General features: G+C 40.5%; 1 protein-coding gene across 1 annotated transcript in view; it reads left to right on the top strand.

The window, feature by feature from the left end:
• Window positions 1–348: 348 nt before the first annotated feature.
• Window positions 349–20,796, top strand: part of LOC135710675 (protein lozenge-like) — a gene marked incomplete at its 3' end in the record, with an annotated part of 135,891 nt that continues 115,443 nt past the window's right edge. Inside the window, exon 1 of the mRNA XM_065233322.1 lies at window positions 349–1,068. The remainder of the gene's footprint in view (window positions 1,069–20,796) is intronic.

Below are 20,796 nucleotides of genomic sequence, written 5' to 3'. Positions count from 1 at the left end.
ATTCTTGAAAAAAATCTATTTTTTGACCACTTTAACATGGTCACCCTAATGACAAAAAAAATACGGGTCTAATTATGTTGCGATAATTTACGAAACTACAATTTTTTACGAAATTCCAAGAACCACGATTGCTATGGAATGGCAAATATACTTATTACACAAACAAATAAAATCCAACTGCTACCCAACCCTATCAACAAACCTCCCCCTCAGAGCCGGAGCAGTATAGATCTATCGATCGCGACCTCTCACTCCGTGGAAAAGCAACCAGCTACGCTCTCACTCTCCTGCTGCTCGCGAAAACGTTCTCCCTCTCTTTCGCATCGCTCTCTTCGAAGCCCAGTCTCCAGTCAGCAGAAAAAGGGGGAGCATGCACATTGCTCAAATGAAGCGACTGGAATTAGTCAAATTCGAAATACGAACACGCATGGATCGTTGCTAACCGACCGACCTCCCGTTGACGACCGACGGCCGCCCATAGTTTGTTTAGTGAAGGTTGTTTGGCTTTGCGCCCGCGTGCGCCCGTCCGCGTTCCGCGTTCTTTCCCCCGGTTGTTGTGGTCATGTGGCGGTGTTGCAGTTAGTGAGCTGCTCGGGACCAACTGTTACCATTAATTCGAAATTTCCGTTTTTTCCTGGACCGTAAAAAGGTGTAATTTTGAAAGTTCAGTCGGCTTCGGCTTGCTATGTTTGCATTCAAAATTGTCAACGTCAGCGTTTGACGCCTACTTGGTGTTGTTTTGAAATTAGTGGGAGTACGAGGGCGAGTTCGAATAGAGTGCATCATTTGCATCCGTACACTGAGTGAATCGGAAAGGTGGAACCGTGGATCGTTATCGAATGATTTTTAATGGTTGTTGGTGCTTGAGTGGAATAGGAGGAAGCGAAAATTAACGAATTGTCAACCAACGACAAGAAAAACAAAGCGAAAAGGAAGCATAAAGCGGAAAACTACACCGACAAACGTGGAAAAGTGGGAATACAACATAGGGTAACGACAGTTGGAAGTGAATAACAAGAAAACGGCAGGCACAAGTCATCAAAGATAGTGGATAGCAGATCGAGTGAAGTATGTATTAGAAAATTAAGTAAAATCAAGCGGCAAGCCAGTGCGACGACGACGACGACGACGACGAATGTGTTTTGTGTGTTTTGTGATGCAGAAGCAATAAGGCGAACGAGCGATGAAAGTTGGGCAAAAAGAGTGACACGACGGGTGACGAATGATGATGGGTGGAAATGAGTTTGGCTAAATTAGAGGTGCAAGAATGGCTGAGAAGAATATTAAGTGACAGTCGTATAGACACTGAAGCAAATTTACCGTTTGATTTGCGATACCTCCCGGGAGAAAAAAAATTCGCGAAGGTTATTGCGTGCAACTTTGTTTGGATACCGTGACAACAGCCTACTACTGTGTGTGTGTGTGATCGAAAAGTAGTTTTCTGTGTCATTCTAAGCTGGTTTGTGGTCGCTAGATGGCGCCCACCGCCACTAACCACTTCCAGGGAAGCAGCAAGTGTGCTGAATGGAAAACTTGCTGCCGACAGGAAAAATTAAAATGCAAATTGAAAACTGAAAACTGTGGGAAATAAACACGCAGTTAGAGGCGGATGATCGCTCCACTGTAAACACGGCGGTGGAGTTTATGCTCAAAAAAAACTAAGGAGGAAAACGGTCGACCAGTAAAAGCCGCCCCCGTACCATCGCTACTTGCGATTACAAGACGGAAGATGTCGATAACGAAGATGTGTTGCAAAATGGGCGGATGAGAGCTGGATAAATTATAGATATTAACGGAGATCGTTGCAAATGATAGATTCATTCCGGTGAGGAGCAAGGCGGAATTGAAGGTGGCGAATGATACTAGAATTATGCATAATGGTTTCATCGGCACGGATGGGGTGTCATTTCAAGAAGGTCATGGTGCTTTTGAATGGTTGTTTTGGAACTCATCCGCGGTTGATGGTGTACCAGTATATTTTTTTCAGTGTAAATTTCAACTAAGGGAAACCTTATTGAGGCAATGCCGATCGATCGGTAACGTTAATTCAGATGCTAAGGAATATAAGAATCCGATCTAACATTGTAAATGCGAACTAGAGTGAAATTCGACACCTCTTTGAGTCGAAAATTTGTTATGTTCCTGTAAGTTTCTATGGAGCAGAAAAGTTAAATATAACTATGATTTCGACATGAACGAATCAATCATACGTTTGGTTCGATACTCTAGGTCAAAATCTACACAACAAGGTCTATAAGGAAAATCGCATAATATGAATATTTACATATATTCTTCTAAAAAACAAAAGAAGTGCTCCTTGCAAATCCATTTGTTTTGCCTTCATCCTTATGCCGAAGTGAGTCCAATGACGTGTCAATGTTTTTGGGTGGAACTGAAGCTCATATGACGGCATCGGGATCAAGAAGCAGCGTTATATTTTTAACAATAGATTTGTGGCTCTTTAATTTGATCAATTTTGATCAATTTTGATTTAAAAAAAATAAATTGTCTGTTAAACCCCGTTCGGAAATGAATGAGAGCTTAAGTGCGGGTCGTGCTTGGTATGACGGAAATTAGATCTTAACCCGACTTGGCGCCCGTTTTTCCCAATAAAAACCAACTCAACGCCCACCAATTTACATTTCTCAATCAGCTGCACTGCTCTGCTACAACAGTTAATTGGGAAATCCTATCAAGCGGTTCCAACCCATGGGCGTGAAAGTCCTCCCGACTCCAGCTCAAATCATAAAAGCTGCTCTGCGGATTGAGAAGGTCGTCCAGCGCAACGTTGTGTTGTAGTTCAACACTTGTCCTGCAAACAATCGTCAAGTTGTGCCGTGAGACCAATCCCGAGCGATAATGGCTTTTCGGTGGCTATGCAAAACCGCGCTCAAGTGTGCAAAAATGTCATCGCGACTATTTATAATCTTGCTGCTGGCTGGCAGATGAGGCCGCTGCTGTTGCTGGCAGAAACTGGTTTCTGCTGTTGAGTGGGATTTTCGCTGCAGTTTCGCGATTCCCTAGATGGCAGCTAGTCTTTCGTATTGGAAGGTATGTAGCGGGCTTTATCAAGGTGAGCGTGACGAAACACGTACTGAACGGACTGTGGCCGTATAAGATGGGGCGGGGTAAACAAATAAACAGCGAGAAGCTAAGAAATAAGTTGGTCAGTAATGGTAAAGCCATTTTTTTCCCCTTTTATGCATAGAAATGGTGATTGAATTGGTGTTGATTTTGTGACTGATGGCGAGTAAATGGTCGCTAATCAACACTGTTTGTTTGAGTGCGGTGAAGGAAATCGAAAGAGCTGAAGGAATGTGTCGAAACTTCCCAAACTGGAAGTCTACCATGAGCAGCTCTTCAATAACATGATTAGAGGACAATTTCTCAAAACTATGACAAAAAGCTACATAAATTTGAAAATAATAATAGGTTCAAAGATCTGTTCACTATAGTACTCGTTAGTGTAAGAAAGGAGAAAAACATATGTCATTTAAAAATTCAATTGTTTGTTAGTTGATAAATACCATAGTTGTTGTTATTTCTGAATGATTTTACTAATACCTTGAAATTTCAAAAGCACAAATATCAAGTCCCAACAAATATACTACAACGAAACCGGAATTCATCGTTTGGTGCAGTGCAGCAAACAGGGAGTTCCGATTGCATGAGCGATGCCACAAAAGTGTCCGAGATGTGTGATCTAGAAAACTTCAAGTGATAGGGCAGATCAGCCATCATTACGGTCATTTTTTTAACTTATCAAGGAATCACTTTAATATTTTATTGAATAGTGCATAAGCTAAGTGAGTGTCTACGAGTCATGCAGAATTTTGAATAATTTGTATGAACAACTGTCAAAAACCATCCTACCCAAGGAAGGAACACTTCTTCCACAGAAAGGTAGTCAGAAAATACTCATGGAAGTTCTCAGACCTGTTCTTTAGAAAGTTCTCGAAAGCTCTATTGGAAACGATTAGAAATTTTCGTTTCAAAATGCAATACTTCATCTAGCGTTTACTCTAAACACTTCCATTTTACTCTTCGATGATGCTAAGAAAGTATCGAGACCTTTGCCAAGCGCACTCCTTAAAAAATCTTGAAGCTTTCTATAGGAGGATCTCAGAACTTCCTCTAAGAAAATGCCTGTGGACCCCACATGAAGTTTCAAGAACAACCTTTGGAAGAAGTTACCAGAATTTGCCTTGAAGAGTTCTCAACACTACCTCAAGGAATTTTGCAGATCTTATGCTTGAAAGTTTCCGAAAGAAAGGTCTTTAAATATATCTTTGGATATAACTACCCTTAGAAAAGTGCTTCCTAGGGGGTGAAAGCTCCATGAGCTATTCCTACGATTTTTTTTCGAATTAATGCTGGGAAAGTTACCTGACCATCTCCTAAGAAGATAGGTAAACGTACCCAATGAAGTTTCATGAAATAAGCCAGGAATTTGTATGATTTTCCACGACGAAGACTTTAGATAATTGTCTTAGAAGTTCTCAGAACTTCTCCTAAACTGTTACCCCTCGAAAGATTCAAGAACTTCCCCTTAGAATCATCTGGTTCGGGAAACATCATCGTTCTCTTATGAATAAATCACAAAACAGTACTAATGATAATTAGACCAATTTAAGTACATAAATTTAACATATTTTGTTTTTAATAACCAACATTAACAGCAACAACAACACATATTTGCAAAAACATTGATTTTGTCGTTAAACAATGCACGAGAGCATGGCATGACATTCCACCAAGTCACCCACTGGAAAACATCAATTTCATGAAGTTGATTCTAGGTAACTTTGAAGTTTTGAAAAAAACCTCATTTTCATGTCCGTGCAACGAATCTTCAAAATGAGGTTTTTCTACTAAAAAACAAGCTTAAGTTGATTTGAAAAATCTTATGGTTGGAACGGGAATCGACCTAACACCGCATGGCAAAATTTCACGGTTGTAGGACAAAAAAGGCCTCCCTTAGCTTAGTCGTCAAAGGCACAGCTACACAGCAAGACCATGCTGGAGGTGGCTGGGTTCGATTCACGGTCCGATCTAGGAATTTTTCTGGTTGGAAAATTTCTCGACTGCCCTGGGCATAGAGCATGATTGTACTTGCCATACAATTTTGCTAATGCAAAAAAGGGTAGCAGACATCGAAAGCTCTCAATTAATAACTGTGAAAGTGCATCTTGAACACTAAGTTGAGAGCACGCAATAAGCTATTTTGCGATAAGCAATAAGCTTGAAAAGCGAAAAAGAAGAAGGACGAAAGGTCGTAGGACAAAAGGTCGAAGAGCAAAAGATCTAAAGGACAAAAAGTCCAAGGGACAAAAGATCGAATGGACAAAAGTTCGAATGGACAACAGGTCGAATTGAACTTAGATGGACAAAAGGTCAAAATGAGCAAAAGGTCGAATGGGAAAGAGGTCGAATGGGTAAAAGGTTGAAATGGACCAAAGATCGAATGGACAAAAGGTTGAAAGGACAAATGGTCAAAATGGATAAACTGGTTAAATTGCAGAAGGATAAAATCTTCTTTAAGGTGATTCATTGTAGAGTCCACAAATGGCCGCCAAGTAGGCTATACATGCACTTCCACTTCAATTTTTCAATTACATAAATGTCGGAAATCGGTGCCCCATTTCACCTGAAATTGCTACTTGAAGTATATTGCAATGCAGCAAACGTGGAGTAACAATTTGAATGTTGCACGTGTCGTAGAAACTGATAGTTGTGCACTTAATGTTTCGAAGTGGTTCCGAGAATAAATATGTCACAGCGATTCACCTTAAATCGTGAGCAGTTCTTTGGAAAATTAGGAAAGTAAATTGTTACTGTGTATGCGGGACATTTCGCCGAAGGACGTTTAGCCGAAGGTCATTTCACCGAATGGGTCATTTCGCCGAAGGTCATTTTGCCGACGAGCCAGCCATTTTAAACGGGTTTGAACTTTTCTCAAAGCTCAGTAAAGTTGAAAATTAGTCTTGAAAAGAGAATGAGAAGGATCGGTTTTTTTTTTCAACCTGGCAAGCTATTCAAATGTAATGCTTCCTTCTTTTGAACATGAGCAGTCCTTTTGAGTTGTATTGATTTCAGAAATTTTCAAATAATAGATATTTTTATTAATAGAATGTTTCCTTTTTTAAACATGACCAGTTCTTCTTCCGAGTTGTACTGATTTTATTTTTTCTAAATAATCAATATATTATGTCAGCATTTCTATCTATTTATGTTTCTAATCCAATACATATTCGAATTCTTATTCCTTTTTTAGCAATAGCATTAACAAACATCAATAGGGTTGCTTAACATGGGAATATATTTAATTTAAATGCGTTCCAAATTCATTTTAATTGTATTTATTGTATTTTCAATTCCGGGTAATAAGAAAGCGGACTCGTTGGCTAAGGTGGGCGCTATGGAAGACGATGTTTTTGAGCGACAAATAGCCTTAAATGAATTTTTCTCCATTTCTCGTCAGCAAGTCCTAAACAGTTGGCAACAAAAATGGAATGATGGTGAATTGGGAAGATGGTTACATTCTATTCTCCCTCAGATGTCGAACAAACCATGGTTCAAAGGGTTGGATATGAGCCGCGACTTTATACGCGTTATATCAAGGCTTATGTCCAATCACTGCTCGTTAGACTCGCACTTCTATCGAATTGGGCTCCCAGGCAGCAATTTATGTGCGTGTGGCAGTGGTTATCACGATATCGAGCATGTTGTTTGGTCATGTACCTTACACCGTGTTGCCAGATCTAAATTATCTACATCCCTCAGGGCCCGAGGAAAACAACCCGCGATACCCGTTAGAGATGTCTTGGTGAGCCGAGATCTCGACTATTTGAATTTAATTTATGCGTTTTTAAAACGGATAGATCTGAGGATTTAGTAGTTAGTGTCATCTTGTGTTCTCCCAAGTTGTTAGCTGCCCATCGGTCTACCCCTATGTTTGTCTTTTTCATCAGAGTGTCGCTTAGCACATTGCTCTCCAAACCATGTGTTCACAATCCCCACCCTGCCATCCATTTGTTACAATTTGTTGCCCCTAAACCTCGAGATAGCCGCGAGTAATCGGCCCCCACTTTACTAACGTTAGTTTTAAATAATTTTGTAATCTATATCGGCTCCGCAAAGCTACAGCAAATGAGCCTGATAAAAAAAATAAACGAATTATAAAAAAAAATTGTATTTAATTGTATTCATGATTAAAATTTATCGACATGACCCATTCGGCGAAATGTCCTTCGGCGAAATGTCCTTCGGCGAAACGTCCCTTGGCGAAGTGACACAGTCCCGGTTACTGTGTGTTTCACAGCAATATATGAGACAAATAACTGCCTTTCTCTAGCATATATTCCTTCCTCCTAAATCATGAACAGTGCTTAGGAAGTATTTTTTAAGTTCTTTTAAACCTTGAGCGAAAATTTTCTAAACAATATTTCGTCAATTTTGAAATTGTTTTTTTTTTAACTGTTGTCCACTGTGACGTTTTGTCCATTTCGACCATTTCGACCATTTGACCTTTAAACCATTTTGACATTTCGACCATTTGTCCACTCGAACTTTTATCGAATCGATCTTTTGTCCATTCGACCTTTTGTCCCTCTAAGTTCAATCTGACCTTTTGTCCATTCGATCATTTGTCTATTTCGACCATTTGTCCACTCGAACCATGCAAAAATTTTACTCAATCTTTTGTCCTTTCAACCTTTTGTCATTCGACCTCATTTGTCCAGTGGCGTCGCGTCCACGTGTGCAACCTGTGCACGACACAGGTGTAAATGATTTAAAAAAAAATGCTGCTGTACTTCTTTACTCTGACCACAAATGACCATGATTACACTATTTTATAATGTGGCTCAATTAAATCTTCGACCTAGGTTTGCTTCAAAAGGATTCAATTCAGTTCGGATGGTCTGCATAATCCCTACTGCATTGATTTCTAAGCATGTCGATATCACTACCATGACTCGTTCAATAGTGCACCTAAAAGTGAGCTTTTTTGGGAGCCGGGTGGTAAGTTTGGGGATGGTCAAATGCCTGATGTAAGCCAAGCAGACCTTCTATCACAAATTTTCCACAATACATGGCGGTTTTCACCACTAGTTGTAATTGAAAATTTTAGTAGTCACGCGTCAAACCGGAGCAACACGGAAACAGCAGTCTGGTACGTCTGGTGCCTAAAGCGTGCATTTCTCGCTGTGCACTTGGATATCTGATTGCAGGCCAAGAGAGTAATGGAGAAAGAGAGTGCAAAAGCGCGCTCTCACTGTCTTGTCAGTTGTAAATCTCTCAATTCCGGAGAACTTTGAGATTGGGGCATAATTTCGTTTGTAAACAAACACAAATTTGCCGATTTCTCGCGAATTAAAGTTCTATCTCAAAATCCAACAACACAAACAAGTAGAGAAATGGTTCCTCTATCATTTGGTATAGTTTGTTCGCGAGACTGTTCTTCAAATCGTGAGAAATTGGCGATTAACGTGTTTGTTTACAAAAGCAATTACGCCCAAATCTCAAAGTTCTCCGGAATTACCGATGGTTGTGCCGTTGCACCTGTCAAAACTTATGAGCTTCCCCTGTTTCATTCTGATAGTGTTGTTCTGATGAATAAAGAGTTGATTAATTCAAGTTTGCTACCCATGGGACTTCATGAATTTTCTCTAAATTTTGACACTGTTTTGTATCAAAAAACGTTTCCGAAAGTGTTTGACGGTTATTTTTCAATACACTTTAGTCGAAAGAGTTAGCCTTGTGATAAAAAGGAGAATTAGTTAAGTTTTGCAATTCCTCCTACTGCGGTTAGTGCGAAAAGGGCCATACAAGTTTTGTTTACACAAGATGATAGGCCCTTCAAATGTTACGCTAGGTAGTGAATAATATAGTAATTGAGAATATCTCCCTGGAATTGATGGAGCATTGAAAAATAAAACAGAAACTAATATGTGGTGGAAAGCTACAACGAACAAAGTTTGGTGCACAGGTAAACAAATGAGGCACGCGATTTGTCCCTCTAAGTTCAATTCGAACTTTTTCCATTTGACCTTTTGCCCCTTCGACCTTTTGTAATAGATTCACGGGAGGCAGACCTGCGAAATTTTCGGATTTTAAGTGAAGATCATTGGACATCGACATTCTGAACCAGTCCGGAAGATCTTTGGTACAGGTATTTGGTTCATTCGTGGGGCTCATTTGAGCTCGGATATAATTAAATTCGGAGACCATCCTAAGAAACATTGCAGACACGTCCAGTTCTTGTAAATTTCAGGGTGAGAAAAAATAAAAACTACAGAATTAAATGCGAGACCTGTAGAGAAGAAGTTTGATGAGATACAGAGAACTTAAAGAGTAGGTAGAATTTAATTGGTTTGTCGGATGAACTTCTAGGGTGTGTTCAAAGGGCTTATTGAGTCGCTTGTGAGGCAAGCCCTGAGAATTTTGAGACCAAAATCCCTTCCTGAGGCTTCTACATACAGCTTCTCTAGACTTGATCTAAAAGTATTCTAACCATGTCTTTATAGCCTTGGGCTTACCTAGGTTTTCTACCAAGGAGGAATTCCAGACAAATATAAACAAACTGCATACTCGACCTTCTCCGGTTGCCATGAAACATTGAGTAACAATTGCTACAGTTAATCATCCAAATGATTGCATTAATTTATTTTTGATTCATCATTTGGAGTAGAAATGCTCCAAGGTCTCCGATTTTTTCTAGGTCCTAAAAACCTGCTTCACTTTTCATTATTGTTGGATTTATTTTTGATCGAATGTTTTCTGATATTGTAACAAAAATTCTACGTAATGATTTTCCATTTCAGTCCTTGTAGGGGCCTCCCTTAGCTTAGTCGGTAAAGGCAAATTTCTCGACTGCCCTGGGCATAGAGTATGATTGTACTTGCCACACAATTATACTCATACAAAAATGGTACAATCATCGAAAGCTCTCAATTAATAACTGAGGAAGTGCATCTAGAACACTAAGTTGAGAGCATGCAATAAGCTAGTGCACGATAAGCAATAAGCTTGAAATTCAAAGAAGAAGAAGAAGTCCTTGTAGTTGACGATGGAAATCTTCTAGATTTGCCTTCAAATTCCTCAGCATTCCTTATCCCAGATCCTCTGAGATAGCATTCCAGCATGAAGGAACTACGTGGACATGACCGGGCAATAATGAACAGGCCGAGACTTAACGAACAAAAGAATGTTTTATTAAAGCAAACTTGAATTTCTCACATAGAGCTCTTGAATTGGAATGACAGCGAAAAATAACGACTACTTTGATTTCACCCCCTCTCGCTTGGATAGTCCCAGCATCGTCCGAAGCTCCTCAAATCGTCCGACGTCCAACGATTTAGTGAAGAAGTCAGCCAACTGGTTGTTGCTGGCCTGGCAATCGACTCCACCAATAGCTTACAAGCAGCGACATGATCACCAAGAAAATGGTGCTTAATGTCGATGTGTTTGACTCTCTTACTCTCCAAGTGCTTGGTCATACCAATGCATCCACAGTTGTCCTCGTATATGGTGATTGGTTCAATGCTCAGCTCACCGAGATCGCCTAGAACACCGGCTAGCCATATCGCTTGAAGAAGTTGCAACTGTTGTTTGCTTCTTGCTTGACCACGCAACAGTACATCCGAAAACATCCGCTTACTGATTTCCGGTCGTCAGTATCGGTGGCCCAGTCTGAATCAGCAAACCCGACGAGTGGCGCCGCTTGATTGTCTCGAGTCATGCCATCGATCGTTTTAAGTATCGTACAACCCGTTTCAGAGCTGTCCAATGTTGTTGTCCAGGTTGAAGTTGGAATCACCCCACATATCCGATAGGAAAGCAAATGTCCGGCCTTGTGGACATCATCACGTACATTAGGCTTCCCAATAATTCACGGTACGGTTCTTGAACACCTTCGGCCATTTAACGATCCAATTTCAATCCTTTCTCCATTGGCGTCCTTGGTGCATTGCACTCCGCCATGCCGTACTTTTCTGCAAGAAGGCTGGTTTCTTGAGACAGCATCATTCTACCATTTGGATGATCGTACACCGTATCTTCATCCCAAGAAAGTGAGGCAACTCTCCACAATCGGTCATTTCAAACATCGCGGACAGTTCGCGTTTCAGCTTTATTATGGTGGTCAGCTGCATACCTGCTATCAAGAGATCATCGACATACAGCACGATGAAAACAGCGTCTTTCCCCCTCTTGTCGATACGGGTGTATAGGCAATAGTCGACGTGTAAAACCTAGCTTCAGCAGCGCTTGATTGAAGGTTTCCTTCCAACGCCGAGGAGACTGCTTCAGACCATACAACGATTTCTGTAGCTGGCACACCAGCCCAGGGTCTGCCTTGACGCCATCCGGAACAGCCATGAAGATTCTCTCTTGTAGCTCACCATGAAGGAACGCCGTCTTGACGTCCATCTGATGGAACTGGAATCCCCTTTGTACGCCTACGGCCAGCACAATTCGAATCGTCGTCAACTAGGCAACGGGCCCATATGTTTCATTGTAGTCCAGGCCAACCTTCTGCAAGAAACCTTTGACTACCAGTCTTGCCTTGCATCGCACATGGTCATCCTCTTTCACGCAAAAGATCCACTTCGATTGCAAGGGCTTGACACCGGCAGGGCATTCCACCGTCGTCCACACCTTATTCTCCTCAAGAGATTTTAGCTCGTCTCTAACTGCGGTCATCCAGAGCTGTCGATCTTCTCGATCTTCGATTTCGGCGTACGATGAACTTGCTTTGACATCCTCTAGACTTGCATCTGAGACCCACTGAACTGAAGATCTTCTGGAATTTGTCAGGAAATCATCCGGACGTACGATACAAGTTCACTGGATTTACTTGGTCGAATGGTCTCTGGATAATACCTTCAAAAGTTCATTGCACTCTTTGCTGGTTCTTGCCCAAGTAACAATTTTGGTTTTATCATAGTCTTGTGAATCATGATTTGGATTTGAAGAGTGGTTTAAAATCACGTTAAAATTTTTGTTTATTTATTTATTTATTTATTTATTCATCTGACTTTTTGTCGTCTTAATTAATGTGATGGGGAAAAGCCAATTTAAATGGCGTAAAAACCCCATATTTTTTCACAATACAGTACAAACATTACAAAACAAGCACATCCGTGAACATAGCATAAGGTGAACATGGCTTCAAATATCAACTGTAGTCAAAAACATAAAAAAATTATAATTCTATCAGCTCCATTGGACATCCATCATCCGAAGCAACCCTCGTCGGCAGTAATGAATCGAGAAAAAAAAGGATACAGGTAGCATAATCGTTACAATTTAGAAGTAATGGAATATTACTCACCTTTCACAATAACGAATCCCACTCGATCCATTAATGCAATTCAGTCAGTCTACGCTTAAATGTTGCCACAGTAGAGTTGAAGTCGAAGAGGATGTAGACTTCGTTGAACCTAGTCGACATAAAGCGGACAGGATCATGAAGGGCAGTAACAAGGAGTTGCGGGGCTCAAGCAGCAAAAAGTTCCGTTGGCGAAGTAATCGTTCAGGAACGTAAAGGTTAAGTTGACCTAGTAACTCCGGTGCGTCAGTTTCTCCTGTGAGAAGTTTAGCTACAAATACCGCTTGGGCATCATTCCGTCTCTGCTCAAGCGTCTGCAGTCCCAATAATCTGCATCGATCTCCATATTGTGGTAGGTTTAACGGATCTCGCCACGGAAGGCGTCGTAGGGCATATCTCACAAATTTTCTCTGAATTGCTTCGATCCTATCAGTCCAGGTTGACTGGTACGGGCACCATACTACAGAGTTGGATTCCAGAATCGATCGCACCAGTGCGCAGTACAGAGACCGGAGGCAGAGAGGATCGGTAAATTCGCAGGATTTTTTGAACATAAATTCCAGCTGTCGGTTGGCTCTACAGATAATATCGTTGTAGTGCGATCGGAAGGTCAGCGCTGAATCCAGAATGACACCAAGATCACGAACTTGAAGACAACGCTCAAGGGACAGCTTGAGCTTGAGCTTGAGCTTGAGCTTGATTGACCGCCCACGGTTGCTACTCTGTTACTGCCAGATCAGCTGTAATTACACAGAGAACCAATAGACGATGCTTGGGACTAGCAATCATCCTCAATGTGTAAAAACTGGTGATCTTAAATTAGGCAATACCAACGCCGGCCGCGCCCGAACACAGGTCAAGAAAGGAATGGGAAGGATTGTGTTGACATGACACTCGCTTTGATGGAAGCCGAGAACATCTCTGCACTTCCACGAGGAATCACTGGGATGTTGGATAAGAGGGTTTGGTTTGCAGCAGGGTTCGTTTTGGTAAACGATAAGCTGAATTGATGTCCTAACGATCATATAACGCGAAGGAGCTTGGGACTAAACCCACGGTCTTCTGCTCAGTAAGCAAAAACGTTTGCCACTAGGCAGACGAGCACCTTTTTAATCAACGAGTTGCCATGTAGTCATATTAACAAATAAAACGATTGACGAATCTTGAATGTGGATGGGCCTGAGATTAGACCTATGATGTTCTGCTCAGTAAGCAAAACGGTTGCTCTAAGGCCACCGAGCCCCTCATATCACATAATACCGTTGCTCAAATTTGTGTATCCATTCAAACCCGGAACCAACGACAACAACGAGTTTCGCAAAATACACGATACACAAGCGATTTTACCATAAATCTCTTTGATATGTAAGGACCTGGGACCGCATTTTTCTGCTCAGTAAGCAGGCCACTGTAACCGACGATCTTTCAAATCCGAAAACTAAAAGTTTCGAAAAAGTACTTAGGCCTTCATTAAGTTCCACTTTCACGTGGCGTTCAATGACAGGGTCCTATCCAGGATTACATCTGAAAAATCCAAATTTGGCCAACGCCCACCCTAAACCTAAACCTGTTCTAATCCACCTGAAATGACTAACGAATGGAAGACTTTGACTACCCAGCCATGCAATAGTCTCATTCCGTGCCTTATGGCAACTTGATGATTCTATTGCGCTCATCTTTTGGCACCACCCAGGGGAGACTTGGTCCTGTACCCAATGCTTAACTTATCTCCATTCCACTCAGCTACTCGCAATTTCTTGTGATATAGTGGGCGCAATATTATTATATGAGACAATTCAATGCAGACGTCTTTCCAAATTTGGCAGATCGACAGGTAATCGGTGAGTTATCACGATAGTTGCTATTCAACAACTCGACAACGTCCCATCGTCAACGCCGGCTATGAGAATTTCCCATTGCAGACGCCAACGTTATCGCCTGGTACCTTATAGCACGATGCTAGGAGGCGAACCGGAAGAATCGATGAGCTACCTCTCCCCCTTGAAGACAACGCTCAAAGGACTGACCATTAATTGAATAATCATACGTAATCGGGTTGAGCTTGCGATGAAACGATATAACGTTACATTTGTGGAGGCTCAACGTCAGCATATTCCGGGTGCACCAATCAGCAAAACTATTCAGCAGCAAGTGTAGAGCATAGTAGTCCTCGATACCTTTAATGATCATGTATATTTTGACGTCATCAGCGTAAAACACACGGCAGCCAGATGGTAGTACGAGAGAAAGCTCGTTGATGAAGAGTGAGAATAACAAAGGACCCTGGTTGCTACCCTGTAGCACGCCAGATAAGTTTGAAAATTGTTCCGATTTCCGATTCAAATCCGATATTAACGGTGAGGCTACGATCCGTAAGGTATGATCCAAACCAGCTAACAAGATCTGCAGAGACACCAATTCTTCCTTGACGTTTCAGTATTATTCCGTGGTCAACTCTATCGAAAGCTGATTTCAAATCAGTGTATGCGGTGTCGATCTGAGCACCAGCATCAACCGTGCTGATCCGTAGAAATATAATTCTTGCAGGAGTCGAAAAGTACATCATTTATTACGATCTCGAAAACATTCGAACAAGCACAGAACGAAGTTATTCCTCTGTAATTCTCGATGTTCTGTCGATCCCCCTTTTTAAACACGGGGAACATGACCGATATTTTCCAGCTTGTGGGAAAACTACGCTTCCGTAATGATGTATTGAAAAGTGTCGTAAGAGGGAAAATCAACTCTTCGCCGCATTTTTTCAGGATGCATGACGGTATGCCATCTGGACTGGACACAGAGTATTTCAATTTGTTTATTGCGGAGTCCACCTGATTCGACGTGATCGCAAAGCTTCTCAGATAACAGTCCCCACTAGGTGTCTCTCTACAAGCTTCTGTCATTTGACGTGCAGACGACGTAGAATCATTAAATGCCCTTCTAAAGTGAGTGGCAAACAAATTGCACTTTTCCAAAGCGAAACGGGTCCTTCCGTTTAGAGTCGACAAATTTCCAAAAATGTCGTGGATGTCTGCGTAGATTTTCCTGAGTTCGTTTGCAGTGGCGTTTGTACAGATAACGGTTATACGTGCGATAATTGTTACTAGCACGTGAGAAATGTTGCTTGGAAAAAGGACAACGAGACTGGCAGTAGGTTCGGAGGGCTTTGGATCTTAGACGTTTGAGTCGTCGTAAATGTATATTTCCCCAAAGTGGTTTCGAAGATGGCCTGCGCAGTGGAACAATTTGATTTGTTACTTGGGATGGGCTTATGATTGAAATGCACTGACGCTGCTGTAAGAGTCTGCTAGACTAGCTTTAGTTTATAAAGCACTGGAACTTACCTTGGGGATTGCTAGACCTCCTTGAAGGTTTTCTGGATACGCCTCGGAGTGTTTGACTGCACACCAGATCACTTATATTGATGTAATGGAAAATGGAAATTTAAGGTACCCAGCATTGTTATCCCAATCCAGAACATACAATGTAAAATGAGACAACGAAACCCCACCCCACGCTCCTCCCCTGATCCTATCATTCAACGATGTACCCATCTATCCTCGGGTAACCGCGAGTATTCGGCCCAAATCCTACTAGACATAGAAATAAGTGAATTTTGTTAAAACAATGAACAATGAATAATCGGCTCCGTAAAGCTAACGCGGTTGAGCCTTCCAATTAAACAAACTAGATAAAAACACAATTGTTTATAATTAGTTTTTTTGAACACCTGAGTGTTCGACAACAACTTGAACTGAGATCCCAGTAACATGGCCGTTTCTGAGATTCATCGCAACATTTTCCGAGAATCAGCCAGCCAACGTCGCTTTCGTTGCTTGTATGACCGTTTTAGTCATTCGGTAGACCATATTTATTATACACGGAATCCGTAATCATGAATCCAACACTTAGATAGGTGCTAGGGAAAAAAGCGACACGAAAATTACACGGATAAGTGGCCGGCAGATCTACCTCCATCAATGCACTCTTATTTGCCATTGCTGACAAAGCACAAAACTCCGGATAAAACCCAACCAATTAACGTAATCACCGTCGCACCGCCGAGCCGTTTACTCCATAATAAGTCCCGAATAATGAACGCCCAACTAAAAAAAAAAAGAAGCCTGAGCGACAACCTTCGCGAATGGCTAACCACACTGCACCACTGTTACTACCGTTAAATAACGATGACAAAGTGAAAACCATTCGGGGCCCGGTGACGTCATTAGAGCCCAATTAGAATAACTTCAGTCCGAGTTTAATGTGAAACTGATCCCAGCGATCAGATATGTCCGTCAAAACCGAGAAATAAGAAAACCACTCATTGGATAATTGTTTAAACAATCGAATTGAAATTCTTTCACTTTCATTCAAGAGCCCCGCGGAAAAGAGAAGCAAAGAAAAGCGAAAAGCAGCGGCATCAAACAAAAAGTAAAATCAAACTGTGCAATCAAAGTGAAAAATTAAACAACCAACCGACAGAGGAGCCCAAACAGAAAAAAAACATAAATCGCTAAAATCAAAGTGGAGGAACTCAGTGAAGGTGAAAATGAAGCAGACAGAAGAAACGCACAATCGAAGAGCACAGTGAAATTGGATTAAAAGCCTATCGATCGCACTTCTGCTCTCCTACACACTCACACGCACAAAACACACTCGTCTCTTCTGGTGGCGACACTTGGCTTGCGCTTGTAAGTATAACCTTTTTTTTTTGTATCTAAATAATCAACACTTGTTTTGAAAGTCATTTCTGGTGCCAACGAATCCCAAACAATCAAATGCAAATGACAGTGCGTCTGCATTTATTGAAATCTGGTTGTCACACCATTTGCGAGCGTTGTCAAAGTCGACATCTATGTAGGATTATGTTGCAAGCGGGTTTCGAATCTTTTTGGTTTCTTTTGTTTACATTTACATCGACTGACAACACCTGTAATGCAGCGAGTGCGGGTTTCGTCAACCTTCTTGTGTCACACGAATGTGGCAGGAGTGGCAACTTTTAATTGCATCTATTATCGTTGCTATTATTGTAGCTATTGTGTTTCTTTGCCATCTTGTGGTGTGCGCATCAAGTGCACGGACGATGAGATCGACTCAAAGTTGAGTGGGTTTTTACTCAAAATCGCAACAGCTTGGGTCACTTAAGTGACTGAGTAAAATTTTCCTCGAATATGAGGAAAATCGACGAAAGTTTTACTCGGTCTAGACTGAGTAGAACCTCTTTCGATTTTCCTCATATTCGAAAGGTTTTTCCTGGAAAATCGAGGAAAAGTTTACTCAGTCCATGAGTAACCTACGTTTTTGTGAAATTTGAGTTGGTTTAATCGGTCGTGTGTATGTGGCTGAAGGGAAAATTTTCCTATTTAAATCCGTACGCAACTTGTGGATGTGGAGCAGTACACTGTTGCTATTGTTTTGATTCGATCGGTTGTTTGAATAACACGTGTGACTGTTTCGAAACAATGGGCAATGGGTGAACTGGTTTCCTTGTTTGATTTAGAAACACACCCGTGGACACGTTGTGGAAAATTTTGCATGAAATCATTCGAAGGGATAACTTAATGTATTTTATCGATTGTTATGGTGGCTTAAATTATGCACTTCGATCCACAGATTATTTGGTTACAACGTGGAGAGCACTGGATCTTTTTTTTAACTATAGCCACTTTAACACTAATGGGTCATTCATGAATTGTCCGCAGAAGAAATTTGAATTGGATGTTAACCACTACGCCAGGACAAAGGACGGCCTCAGCACTTGACCTTTAACTCTGGGAGCTACTATAAGGAAATGCTCTCTATCCTAAATAAATCCCATTCCAGACGAGAGATAAGCGAACTAGGGAAAGTGATCATTTTATGGTGAAAAAAAGCACCACAAATCGTCACTAGTTGAAACAGTTAATAACTAGTTAACAAAGTTAATAATTATATAAAGATTAAAGCCTAAACTTATCAATAACTTGAATCAGAGGCGTTGCGTGCCGTATTTTTTTTTTTCATTGCAAAACTCAACTTAAATTTATTCTCGATTTTATCACAACTGAAGTGAAGTGCAACAAAGAATATACGCCAATGAAGTCCTCTGGGTAGCCAACTTGAATCAATTAACACTTCATTCATCAGAACAACACTATTTGAATGAACCACATAATGCGCTTTACTTTTGACAGGGGCAACCGGCAACCATTATAGTCGCTATATTTATAGTCTGGCCGATAGAATTTCGATCTATCAAAAAGCGGAACCAATTCAATTTATTGTAGACCAACAATTGAAAAGAAACTATCATTTTTTATAAAGAAAACGTTGATTATTCTTTCCTCGCCAATCACAAATTACCAGCATCATCGGATAGAGGAAACTTTCCCCAACCCAAAGATGGTGTTAGTTTGCGTAGGCGAGCCTTGAGTCACGAGGAAACGGTTTCCGAAGTTTTGTTCACAATAGCTGATGTGCTCTTTTCTGTCGTTGGTCGTGATTTACTCGATTCGTTCCGCTATTTGACAGTTCAATTGGTTCCCGCAATTCTATCCGCCAGACTATGAATATAGCGACTATAGCAACCAGCGTTGCCAGGTCATTTTCAGAAAAATCTGGGCCAGGTAAAATATAAAATCTGGAAAAATCTGGAATGCTCCAAAAAATCATCTTTTTAACATAATGCAAAGTAATGTGCCAATCTTATTAATAAAATTTTTAAATAAATTAAATAAAGCAAATAACTTGTAAGCATTGCTAAAATCATCCAAAATTTGAAAAGTATTGACATGGTGTGCCCAAAAACTTCAAATATCCATTACGCAGCATTTCAAAAATTGAGTTAAATGTGGGTTAAAAACAGCAGAAAATATGGTTAGGATTGTTTTTCAAACTTTAACTTTTTTAAAAAGAATGAGAAACAAAGAATCAAGGAAATTTGATGGGATGGATTTTTTTTAACTAATAGTCGATGTAGTCCTTACTATTTGACGCAGTTCCAGAATATAAAGATTGTATTATTTCTTAACGATTCTAATATTACCCTGAGGTTGATCAGATATACAATTTACTTCTTGACATCATACAACACACAACTCCCTATAGACCTGTAGGCAATTTTATTTTGAAGCAAAATTCACCTGGTTGAAGTGGGCCTTACATCGTGGTACTCACACAAAATTTAGCTAAACTACGGGTAACTCCACTATTTGCATGACCATTACGAATAATTTTAGGCCAAAGAATAATTTTATTATATTACTAAAATGAAAGTCTGATAGCATCAGGATCTTGAAATGATTATAAATTCCAGAATTTCTATCTTTCCTGGGTCCCAGATCATGAACAATTTTGTTGGTCTGAATTTACTTGGAACTCTTCACAGGATATTTTCGCCCTTTTTTTAGTTCCATTTGAATGATCCTAGAATTTCACCATACTTATTTTCTGGATTCTTCTAAAATAATCTTGATAATATCCAAACTTGTCCAGTAACATTCTAAGAGTTCATAGCATTACTTCTTGTAATCTCTTACAAATTACTCTCCCATTCCACAATTCCCTCAAACTGCTAATAATTCCGAAGAATTGGCATAATTTTGTGTCCAATATTTTTAATAATTTCCTTGGTGCACTCTTCAGAATAACCGACACACTCTTCGCATAATTCCTTTTGAACTGCTTTGTAGGTAAAGTCCGAATTATTTTGAAATCCTCTTCAGTATTTCCTAAGTACTCAAGTACTTTGTCAAAATGGCCTTGGAAGTCTCCCAGAAATTACGCATAATTCAGTTAAAATATCTTAAAATTTTATTAAAATGCATCTCCATAGAAACATTGGACAGAGTTCAATTGAAATTATTCTAACGATCAGCATAGTCTTTAAGTTTCATCATAAAATTTTTTCTATGATTTCTCTTCCGGATTGTATTTCCTATATTCACAGAATTTCTATGCAATTGTCATCAGACTTGACGAGACAATTGACACCGTCTTCAACCAGAGGTTGCACAGACTGAATATTTAACACTAGACAACGGACAACACACCACACTCAGTGGACCAGTAGGGAAATTTTCAGGTTGCCAAAATTTGCACCGGCTGGAGCGGAAATCGAACCCTCACTTCGTAGCACCCACAATATGCCTGAACGACCACGAGGCCCAAATAGATGGATGGAACACTACTCAGAATTAGCTTGAAGTTCTCCTTTGATTTCACAAGGAATTCGCCTCACACTTCACTGTGATTTTTTTTTCAGAATTACCTTAAAATTCCAATATTGTCCAACGTTGATGGCCTTTAATAATTAAATGAGTTAGTTTGGATTTTTTAGAGGGTAAATCAATTGCAGTGATATTTGTTTGTACATGTTTAAGCAATCTGGGAAAATCTGGAACATATTTAAAAAATCTGGAAATATACGTGGTCTGTCTGTGTATCTGGCAAGACGACTAAAAATCTGGAAAATCCAGATAAATCTG

Source organism: Ochlerotatus camptorhynchus, unplaced genomic scaffold (genome assembly GCF_037179485.1).
Source record: "Ochlerotatus camptorhynchus isolate MF236.1 unplaced genomic scaffold, CSIRO-AGI_Acam_v1.1 ptg000401l, whole genome shotgun sequence".
NCBI classification, from domain to species: domain Eukaryota; kingdom Metazoa; phylum Arthropoda; class Insecta; order Diptera; family Culicidae; genus Ochlerotatus; species Ochlerotatus camptorhynchus.
This window is presented reverse-complemented; position numbering and strand designations above follow the sequence as displayed.